At 39.5% G+C, this 10,928-nt stretch overlaps 1 long non-coding RNA gene across 1 annotated transcript; it reads left to right on the top strand.

The window, feature by feature from the left end:
* Positions 1-791: 791 nt before the first annotated feature.
* On the top strand, positions 792-4,665 carry LOC139359246 (uncharacterized). Its single transcript, XR_011615186.1, has 3 exons — positions 792-850; positions 952-1,001; positions 4,630-4,665. It is a non-coding gene; the product is annotated as an uncharacterized lncRNA (long non-coding RNA).
* The last annotated feature ends 6,263 nt before the right edge of the window (positions 4,666-10,928 follow it).

Consider the following 10,928-nt stretch of genomic DNA (forward strand, 5'->3'; position numbering starts at 1 on the left):
CTAACACACCATATTAAAAATAGATGAAATTAAGCAAAATGTAAGCAAAAATCAGTTTTATAATTTTTTAACCTACAGAATCAATCACCAATCATAAATTTGTATTCCTTCCTTCCTCTTAGAGATTGTCTAGAGCAGCACTAAAACGATGCAGGAATCTGTCTGTTCTGAATCTCAAAGTTGTCTTGAGATTGTTCGCCCATTACTCGGATCCTCTGATGCATTACCATTTGCAACAAGAAATAAATGCTCTTTCCTTCCCCTTTTGTCAACCACCTTCGGGCTTCATGTTCTACTGTATTGGGGAAGGGTTTGTCTACTGTATTGGGGAAGGGTTTGTATTTGAAAAAGTTTGTCTTTCAAAATTGCCTTAATTTAACTATACATTTCTATTTGTATGTTTTATTGAATTTCTTGCTGTGTGTTAGTTTTTGCTGTTTTATCAAAAATGTACTGTTGGTGTAATGGCATGAAAACTGTACATGCCAATTCACAGAGAAACTGTTAAAAATAGATTGGTGATCACACGGTGCAACCCCGTCTCTACTAAAAAACACACACAAAAAAAACTAGCCGGGCGAGGTGGCGGGCGCCTGTGGTCCCAGCTACTCAGGAGGCTGAAGTAGGAGAATGGCGTAAACCCAGGAGGCGGAGCTTGCAGTGAGCCGAGATCCGGCCACTGCACTCTAGCCTGGGCGACAGAGCGAGACTCCGTCTCAAAAAAAAAAAAAAAAAAAAAAAAGATTGGTGATCAGAAAATGATGTCTTAAGCATTTAACATAGTAATGTGTCCAGAATTGGTTGGTTCTTGGTCTTGCTGACTTCAAGAATGAAGCTGCGGACCTTGGCGGTGAGTATGACAGTTCTTAAAGATCCTGGGTCTGGTGTTTGTTCCTTGTCTGGTGTTTGTTCCTTCAGATGTTCTGATGTGTCTGCAATTTCTTCCTTCAGAAGGATTCACAGTCTCGCTGACTTCAGTAGTGAAGCTGCAGACCTTCCCGGTGAGTGTTACAGCTTATAAAGGTAGCGTGAACCCAAAGAGTGAGCAGGGGAAAGACTCATTGTAAAGAGAGAAACAAGAAAGCTTCCACAACGTGGACGGGGACCTGACTAGGTTGGTACTGCTGGCTCCCTCAGCCTGCTTTTATTCCCTTATCCTACCCCACCCACATCTGCTGATTGGTCCATTATACAGAGAGCAGATTGGTCCATTTTACTGAGAGCTGATTGGTCTGTTTTGACAGAGTGCTGATTGGTGCGTTTACAATCCCTGAGCTAGACACAGAGCACTGATTGGTGTATTTACAATCCTCTAGCTAGACATAAAAGTTCTCCAAGTCCCCACTAGATTAGCTAGACACAGAGCACTGATTAGTGCATTTATAAACCTTGAGCTAGACACAGAGTGCTGATTGGTGTGTTTACAAACCTTGAGGTAGACACAGAGTGCTGATTGGTGCATCTACAATCCTTTAGCTAGACATGAAAGTTCTCCAAGTACCCAACAGATTAGCTAGATACAGAGTGCTTTTTTTTTTTTTTTTTTTTTTTTTGAGACGGAGTCTCACGCTGTTGCCCAGGCTGGAGTGCAGTGGCGCGATCTCGGCTCACTGCAAGCTCCGCCTCCCAGGTTCACGCCATTCTCCTGCCTCAGCCTCCTGAGTAGCTGGGACTACAGGCGCCCGCCACCGCGCCCGGCTAATTTTTTGTATTTTTAGTAGAGACGGGGTTTCACTGTGGTCTCGATCTCCTGACCTTGTGATCCGCCCGTCTCGGCCTCCCAAAGTGCTGGGATTACAGGCTTGAGCCACCGCGCCCAGCCACAGAGTGCTTATTGGTGCATATACACTCCTCCAGCTAGGTAAAAATGTTCTCCAAGTCCCCATTCGACTCAGGGGCCCAGGTGGCTTCACCTAGTGGATTCTGCACCAGGGCCTTGGGCAGAGCTGCCAGTCAGTCCTGAGCCCTGCACCTGCAGCCCTCAGCCCTTGGGTGGTTGATGGGACTAGGCGCCCTAGGCCAGGGGGCAGCGCTCATCAGGGAGGCTCAGGCTGCACAAGAGCCCACCACAGGGGTGCTAGGGCATGGTGGGCTGCAGGTCCCAAGCCCTGCCCTGAGGGGAGGTGGCTGAGGCCTGGCAAGAATTCAAGCATGGTGGGGTCAGGCTGGCAGTGCTGGGGGTCCCCTCTGCAACTGCTGGCCCCCGTACTAAGCCCCTCACTGCCCAGGGCCAGGGTCACCAGCCAAATGCTCCAAATGTGGGGCCCGCTGAGCCTGCACTCACACAGAACTCACGCTGGCCCATGAGTACCGCCCGCACTTCGCCTTCCGGCCTGCGCCTCTCCCTCCACACCTCCTGGCAAGCAGAGGGAGCCGGCTCTAGCCTCAGTCAGCCCAGAGAGGGGCTCCCACAGTGCAGTGGTGGGCTGAAGGGCTCCTTGAGCATGGCCAGAGCAGAGATGAAGGTTGAGGAGGCACTGAGAGTGAGCAAGAGCCACCAGCACATTGGCACCTCTCAGTAACATGATAGTTTGTTTCATACATATAAATATTTTACTGCATTTTAGTTTCATTTTAGGAAATTAGTTGGGAGTTTTTGTTTTATATTTAATAATATAAATTTTCCAGTTAAATTAACCTGGGAAATAGGCATCAGGTGAGCATTTTAAGACAGATCATTTGGTTTTTCAGGATGGGATCAGGAATGGATTGCTGATGTTAAGCAGGAGATGCTTAATCTTTATTTTTTAAACTTTTTTTTTTCTGTTAGAAACAATGGGCTTGTAAATAGGAGATGGCTGTACCAAGTTGAGGAGGTCTATGCATAGATTTTTCATATTTCAGGATTGGAGTTGAACTGAGACATATGTGACACGTGTGTATCCTAAATTGAGCTTTGCATCTCTGAAGCAAGGTTGAGAAAAATTTGGGGGTAACGCTTTAGTAATTTTTTCCTAATGACAGTACCAGAAGAGCCCACTGGAGGCAAGGTTTTCCAACCCCCTGACTCCAGTAAGAATGAACCTAAATAATTTCAAACAGATAGTTATTTCCGCTTCTAAGATATATCAAGGAAATGAGAATCTACCCTTTGGTAACTAGTTCCACTATCTCACAGTCAGTTTGCCAATATGTACTATTAAGAGGCCTAAATGCACGCATTACTGACACAATGGGCTATAATTGTGCTTTTGAAACTGCTACACAATATCCAATCTATGATTATTTAGGGAGTTTACATCCACCCATTATTGATGCAACAGCCCTTAATAGCACCTTTGTTGTCAGAGGGTGTTGTGTTGCTTAATATCCCCAGCACTGTTTGAAACAAATTGGTAAAACACCACAAACAGTTGGAAGATTTCAGATATTTATGTGTGAGTATTACAGTCTACACTTAAAGTTGAATTTACATATTATGTAGCTGGAGGAAGACTTCAATCTTTTGGAACATTTTTGAAAACCATTCCAATTCAACAGGAAGTTTCACATTAACCAGAGTATAAAATGAACAAGCATCGATGCCACAATACCATGGTTAGGATGTTTTTAAACATTACATTTCAAGCATTTAAGAAAAAATGAAGTAAATAAGGCTCTATTTTTTTTTTTTTTTTTTAATTCCCTAGCTCTTCAGGTGGCAACATTTAGCTAGGGAATGCGTGCTTGTGTTAGTTTTTCACTATAATTCCAAAAGACCAAAATAAAGTAGAGAATCAGGGGTAAAAATCCAGTGAGAACTTTGCTATCATGTATTGTTTTCCATGCAGTAAGTTAACAGGCCCATAAAGCAAAGGAAGTGAATAGTGTTATTTCAGAACCCAGATTGCTAAGAAAATTATTTTCTTTAATATTACATTTAATTCAAAGACTAATTTTTTTAATCTCTGAAAATGTCTTTTCTGGATACAAAGTGATGGTCACTAATACTTTTTGGTATGATATACACATATCCAGAAGATAGCCCTAACCAATATGTAGCAATAAAGGATATAAAGTCAGAAGAGAAGACAGGAAGGGAGGAGAGCCAAGGGGGAAGGAAAGGCAAGAAAGTAAAGAAAAAGAAGGAGAGAAAGAAGAAAGAAGAAGGGGAGAGGAAGGAAGGAGGGAGAGAAGGGAGGAAGGAAGGAGGGAGAGAAGGAAGGAAGGAAGGAAGGAAGGGAGGGAGGGAGGGAGGGAGGAAGGGAGGGAGGGAGGGAGGGAGGGAAAGGAAAAGTCGGACAAAGACAAAGAAAGAAAGACAAAGAGACAAAAGGACAAGGAAAGAGGAAGAGATAGGAAGAGGAAAGAAGAGAGGGAGAGAGAGAAAGAATACTTTGATTTGGTAATTGGGTAAAGATGCTTAGAAAATATTTCCTTGAAAGTTCTATTTATAGTTCCTTGAGTGATTGGGAATCTGTAAGACTTAACTGCCAACACATCCAACTCTTTTTTTTTCCCCTGAGTGAATTACAAAGGTAAATATAAACTAAATATATACACTTTATATAGATTTTCTCAGAAACTCTTTTTAATAGTTTAGTCAAAATTTTACCTCACATTTTTGTCTATACTCTCAAGTGTTTTTTTTTTAAGTTTTTGAAACCTAAGTTTAATTAGCTTATTCTTTCTTTCTAATCTGTTCTGCAGTTCAGAGGCATGTGAAACCACAAAGCAAGATAATAAGCGTAAGTGAAATAATGCAATACACTGAAACTAATTTTAATTTCTATTTCTCTCTACTTCTGACTATAAAACGAAGAAGTTGAAGTTCCAGAAGTTGAAAAGCTGCAGTTCAGTTATTTTGAACATATCACAAACTCATGGTTTTATAAAAGTGGAGCCTTTGCAAATTCAAGTCATAACCACAGATAAAGGAAGTTATTCAAAACTTTTTCATCTATTTTTAATTTTTTAATATGGGGTCTTGATCTGCTGCCCAGGCTGAGTGCAGGGGTGTGATCATAGCTCACTAATCTTCCACATCCTGCACCTGAAAAGTTCAGGGGATCCTTTCACCTCAGCCTCCAGAGTAGGTAGGATCATAGGCATGCTCCACCATGCCAGCTAATTTTTCTTTTCTTTCTTTCTTTTTTTTTTCTGTAGAGACTGGTCTCACTCTCTTGTACAGGCTGATCTCAAACTCCTGAGCCTCCCATCTCAGCCTCTCAAAGCAACAGGATTATAGGCATGAGCCACTGCACCTTGAATACTTTTGAAAAAAGGTATTTTAAAAGTGAATAGTAAGCTTCCACATCTGAGAAGATGAACTAGACGTGCTTTCCCATATTCATCCCGCTGAGTATATCTGAAAACCCTGGTATTATATACATTAAAAAAAAGGCAACTCTGAAAAGTGTAGAGAAGAAAGGAGACTACCTAGGAAACTTAAACCCGAGGATGATGATGAGTTTCTTGGTTTTACTTTTGCTTCCCACATCCCAGATTTAGAGATGAAAAAGCAAGCAATGCAGAAATGCCAACAGATGCAAACAAACAAACAAAAAAGCAACCTAACCTTCTATTTGTGGCCAAAGGACCAGGAGAAGTCAATTGGTCAAGATAGAAAACTTTTACACAATAAACTCTCCACTCCATCCAAACACCAGCTCTGGTTCCTCTCCTACCCATGACAGCAAAGGCCAGGTGAGGAACACAAACTTCCACACTTGTCGGGCTGTAACAAGGCACCCAGGGTTCCTCATTTGGAGTGTGTCGGGAAAGGCCTGTTAAAGACCTGGAACTTTCATCTCCAGCAAGTGCATACCCCATTCCAGGTTCCCACCTCTTCCCACAACCATGTCAATGGAGACCATGTATGGAGGCTGGGCTTTTATTCCCATCTGGAATAAGTTGCCATCCTCATCCCCAATAGAGTGGTGTCAGCGAAGACCTGCTGGAGAGTCAGCACTTCAACCACCTGCCCCTGATGCCTGCTGCATAGTGTCAATGGTGACTACATGGCGAACAGCAATTGGGGCACCATTATCCCCACTGGACAGCCAGGGCAGTATCAGTGCAGGACTAATGAGAAGCTGGAACTCCTTCCCATGCCCACCAGTTATGAAAAAATTCCACAGCTTGAGTATCAACAGAGGCAAGTGGGTTAGCTGGATTTCTAGCCCCATCTAGCAGTAACAAGGCATATCCTTCCTCTTTCCCTTGCCCAAGCAGAGTCAAAGGAACTTACCTAAAAATGAAGGTTTAAATAAGATCTGGAGTGTCAATATACAATATCCCAATGCCAGATTCCAATTGAAAACGATTTGTAATACAAAGAACCAAGATGATCTCAAACTAAATGAAAAAAGATAATCAATGATGTCAACATTGAGATAATAGAGAAGTTAGGATTATCTGACACAGATTTTAAATAGGCACGAAAAGACAAGCTTGAATGATCAATTAGAAAAACACGTAGAACAAATGAAAAAATAGACTCAGTGGGCACAGTGGCTCAGGCCTGTAATCCCAGAACTTTGGGAGGCCAAGGCGGGCGGATCACGAGGTCAGGAGATCAAGATCATTCTGGCTAACATGGTGAAACCCTGTCTCTACTACACAAAAATACAAAAAAAAAAAAAATAGCCGGGCGTGGTGGCGAGCGCCTGTGGTCTCAGCTACTCGAGAGGCTGAGGCAGGAGAATGGCCTGAACCCGGGAGACGGAGCTTGCAGTAAGCCAAGATGGTGCCACTGCACTCCAGCCTGGGAGACAGAGTGAGACTACGTCTCAAAAAAATAAAAAGAAAAAAATAGACTCAGAAAAGAAATGGAAGTCTCAGCAACAAAATAGAAGATGTGAAAAAGATCCCAATGGAAAATTTAGCACCAAAAATTGCAATAACTTAAATACAATGTCCAAGGAGGGACTCAATAGCATAGTGCAGGGTCAGAGTAAAGGATTCTATGAACTGACGGGTAGAGTAAGAAAAATTACCCAACTCAAGCTGTATAGAGAAAATAGACTGAATAAGAATCAGCAGACATTCAGAGACCTGTGGGAGTATAACCAAAGGGTTCATGTTTATGTCATCAGAATTTAGAAAGGGGAAGAGAAAGAATTTGGGGGTGAGACAGTACTCAAAATAATAATAGCTGAAAATAGTCCAAATCGGTCAAGAAACATAAAACTGCAGATTCAAGATTCAGAGTAAACCCCAAACAGATTAAAACCCTAACGATATTCACACCAATACGCACCATAGTGAAATTTCTGAAAACTCAAGACAAAGAAAAAATCTTGAAAGCAGTGAGAGAGAAATGACACCTTACCTATAAAGAGAAAATAATATTAGTAGTGAATATCTTATCAGGAACCAGGAGGTCAGAAGGAAGAAGCACAACATTTTTCAAGTTTCAAAATAAAAGAACTGTCAATCCAGAATCCTATATACTGAGAAAATATTCAGGGGAATTTAAGACATTTTCAGATGAAAGAAAACCAACAGAATTTGTCCACAGCAGACTAAGCTTTTTCTTTTTTTTTTTCTCCTTCTTCTTCTTTTTTTTTTAAGACAGACTCTCACTCTGTCATCTAGGCTGGAGTACACTGGCACTATGTCGGCTCACTGCAATCTCCGTCTCCTGATTCAAGCAATTATCCTGCCTCAGCCTCCTGAGTAGCTGAGATTACAGGTGCCCACCACCACACCTGACTAATTTTTAAAATATTTTTGTAGGGCTGGGGTTTCACCATGTTGGTTAGGCTGGCCTTGACCTCCTGATCTCAGGCAATCTGCCTGCTTCAGCCTCCGAAAGTGCTGGGTTTACAGGCGTGAGCCACCGCACCTTGCGCAGACTAACCTTAAAAGAGTAACAGGGAAGTTTTCTAAACAAAAAATACACAATTAAAAAAGTAACCTTAAGACATCAGAAAGAAAGAAATATCATAGTAAGCAAATATACGATTAATAGACTTTCTGCTGTCTTGAATTTTCTAAATAATTTTTGACAATTGAAGCAAAAAATTATAATATGTTTGATGTGGTTCTAAATGTATGTAAAGGGAATATTTAAAACAATTATATTATAAACAGGGGACAAAAGGAGGTAAGCTTTCTATAGTTTATTTGAATTAGTAAAATGATAATATCAGTAGATTATAAATTATGCATATACAATGAAATATATAAAGCAAACACTAAAAAGTTTTATACAAAAACATATACTCAAAACTACTAGTCATGGAAATAACACCTTGACTTCCTGAAGTCTGAAATCAAGGTGTTAACTGGGTTATGTTTTCCCTAAAATCTGTAGGAAAGAATTATCTCTTTCCTGTTTCTGTCTTCTGGTTCCTGACAGATATTGGCATTCCTTTGCTTGCAGCTGCATCACTCCCATCTCTACACACAAATTTGATGAATGAAATGAAATGAAATAATATTTCAAAAAAATGTACGAAATAGATAATTTGAATAGCCCTGGAATTACGAAATTGAAGTTGTCCTTGAAAACTCCCACAAGAAATCTCCAAATCCAGATGATTTCACTGGAGAATTTTCTAAACATTTAAATAAGTATTAACACCAATTCTAAATAATTTCTTCCAGAAAACAGAATAATAGGGAACAGTTGCCAATTCATTTTATGAAGTTAGTATTACCCTGACACCAAAACCAGAAAAAGACAGATAACAACAACAAAACTATAGACCAATATCTCTCCTAATTAAAAATAAAAATGTAAACATTCTTAACAACATATTAGCAAACAGGATTCAGCAAAACGTAAAAAAGAATTATATAGCATTACAAAGTTGTGTCTGTTCCTGGAATCCCAAGTTGATTTATTTGAAAATCATTCAGTGTAACTCACCAAGCTAAAGAAGAAACATCACATGATTTTGTCAATTGATACAGAAAAAGCATATGACAAAAATGGAAATATATTCCCTATTGAACTGAGAAGAGAGGGGATTTTTTTCAATTTGATAAATGGCGTCTACATAAAAAAATGTACTATTCACATTCTATGTAATGGTAAGACTAAATGATTTGCCCCTAAGGTCAGAAATAAGGCAAAGATATTGATTCTCATCAGGCTGAACTGTGGTGGTATGATCATACTTCACTGTAATCTGAACTCCTGGGCTCAATCTATCCTCCTGCCTCAGCCTCCCAAGTATCTAGGACTAAAGGATTACACAACCATGTCCAGTCAAATTTTTATTTGTATTTTTTATTTTTGTAGAGATAGGGATGTCACCATGTTGCCCAGACTGATCTTCAACTCTTGGCCTTATATGATTCTCCTGTCTTGGCCTCCCAAAGTGCTGAAATTACAGGAATGAGCCATTGTTCCTGGCCTCATCAGTCTTACTTAACATGATTTGGAAAGTTTTTGCCAGTGCCATAAAGGAAAATAAAATGAAATTTTTTCTACTTATAGATAACATAATTGTCCACATAGAAAATCTCAATGAATTAAAAGTATGTCCCCAAAACTTCATAAAAGTAATGTGAGTTCAGCAAGTTCACAAGATGCAAGATAAGCACACAGAAATGAAATGCATTTCTGTGTTCTAATGGTGAATACATGAATAGCAACACTAGATGTACAATAACATGCATAATTGCTCAATAAAAAAATAAAATGCACAGGTATCAATGTAAAAGTTCCATTCTGAAAACATCCTTTAAGCAATGCTGCTTAAAGAAATCAGAGATTTTAATAAATGGAGAGTTACATGATGTATAGATTGAAAGACTTAAAATAGTAAAAATAAAAATTTCCTCAAATTCTATGGACAAATTCATATACAGGTTTAATTTGTAGTACCAGAAAGATGTGTGTGTGTGTGTGTGTGTGTGTGTGTGTGTGTGTGTGTGTAGAGATAGATAGAAAATATTATTCTAGAATTTATATAGAAAGGCACAGGAACTAAAATGCCTAAAACAATTCTGAAAAACAAGGAATAAAGTGGTAGGATTCAGTCTACCCCATTTTTGGAGTTATTATTAGCTACAGTAATAATATTGCAGCTAATGATAGTCTTTTTAATAAATGAAGCTGAAAGGATAGGACATCCATAGGCAAAAAATTAACCTTGACTCACACCTTAGACAAAAATAACTCCAAATACACTCTGGACTTCAATGTAATAATTAAAACTATTAAACTTTTAAAAAATAAGAAAAAAGTATCTATAGATTTAATAATATGAACCTTTCCATGTTCTTCATCCATATCATGGCTATGGGCAGAGGTGAATTGTTTAGCAGACTGGTCAGTGTCTAGAAAAGAAAGATTGGAGGATCATGGGGATGTTCTAGCATGCTTCAGATCATTGGATGTTTTAAAACTTTTTTTTAAATATGGTAATCTCTGAAACTTTGGAGTGTTTATTTCCTACTCTGTAGCACATTTGTTTTACTTGTACTTGACATGTCTTACTCTTAATTCTGATTAACTTAATATCGAAAGTAATAGTGAACAAGCGTAATTTTCTACACAACTCTCTGCTGGTTCAAACCTTTCTATACTATATTATGACAAAAGAAAAATTCTAAATGTAAATTCTTGCCCTTTTTACATGAGTCCAAACTGTTTCTGTTCTTCTTCCTGATCAGAATAGAAACAAATACACATTTTCAAATAAATGACTGCAATATCAAATGATACCGTTTGGATCTGTGACCCCACCCAAGTCTCATGTTCAATTATAATCCCCAATGTTGGTGGGAGGTGATTGGATCATGAAGGTGGTTTCTCATGAATGGTTTAGCACCATTCCCTTGGCGCTGTTCTTATGATAGTGAGTGAGTTATCACGAGATCTTGTTGTTTCAAAGATTATAACACCTCCCCCTTCTTTCTGTCATGCTCCTGCTTCTCCTTAGCCTTCTCCCATGATTGCAAGTTTCCTGAAGCCTCACCAGAAGCAGAAGCCACTATGTTACTGTACAGCCTGAAGAACCGAGAGCCAATTAAACCTCTTTTCTTTCTAA

Source organism: Macaca nemestrina, chromosome 16 (assembly GCF_043159975.1).
Source record: "Macaca nemestrina isolate mMacNem1 chromosome 16, mMacNem.hap1, whole genome shotgun sequence".
Taxonomy (NCBI): Eukaryota; Metazoa; Chordata; class Mammalia; order Primates; family Cercopithecidae; genus Macaca; species Macaca nemestrina.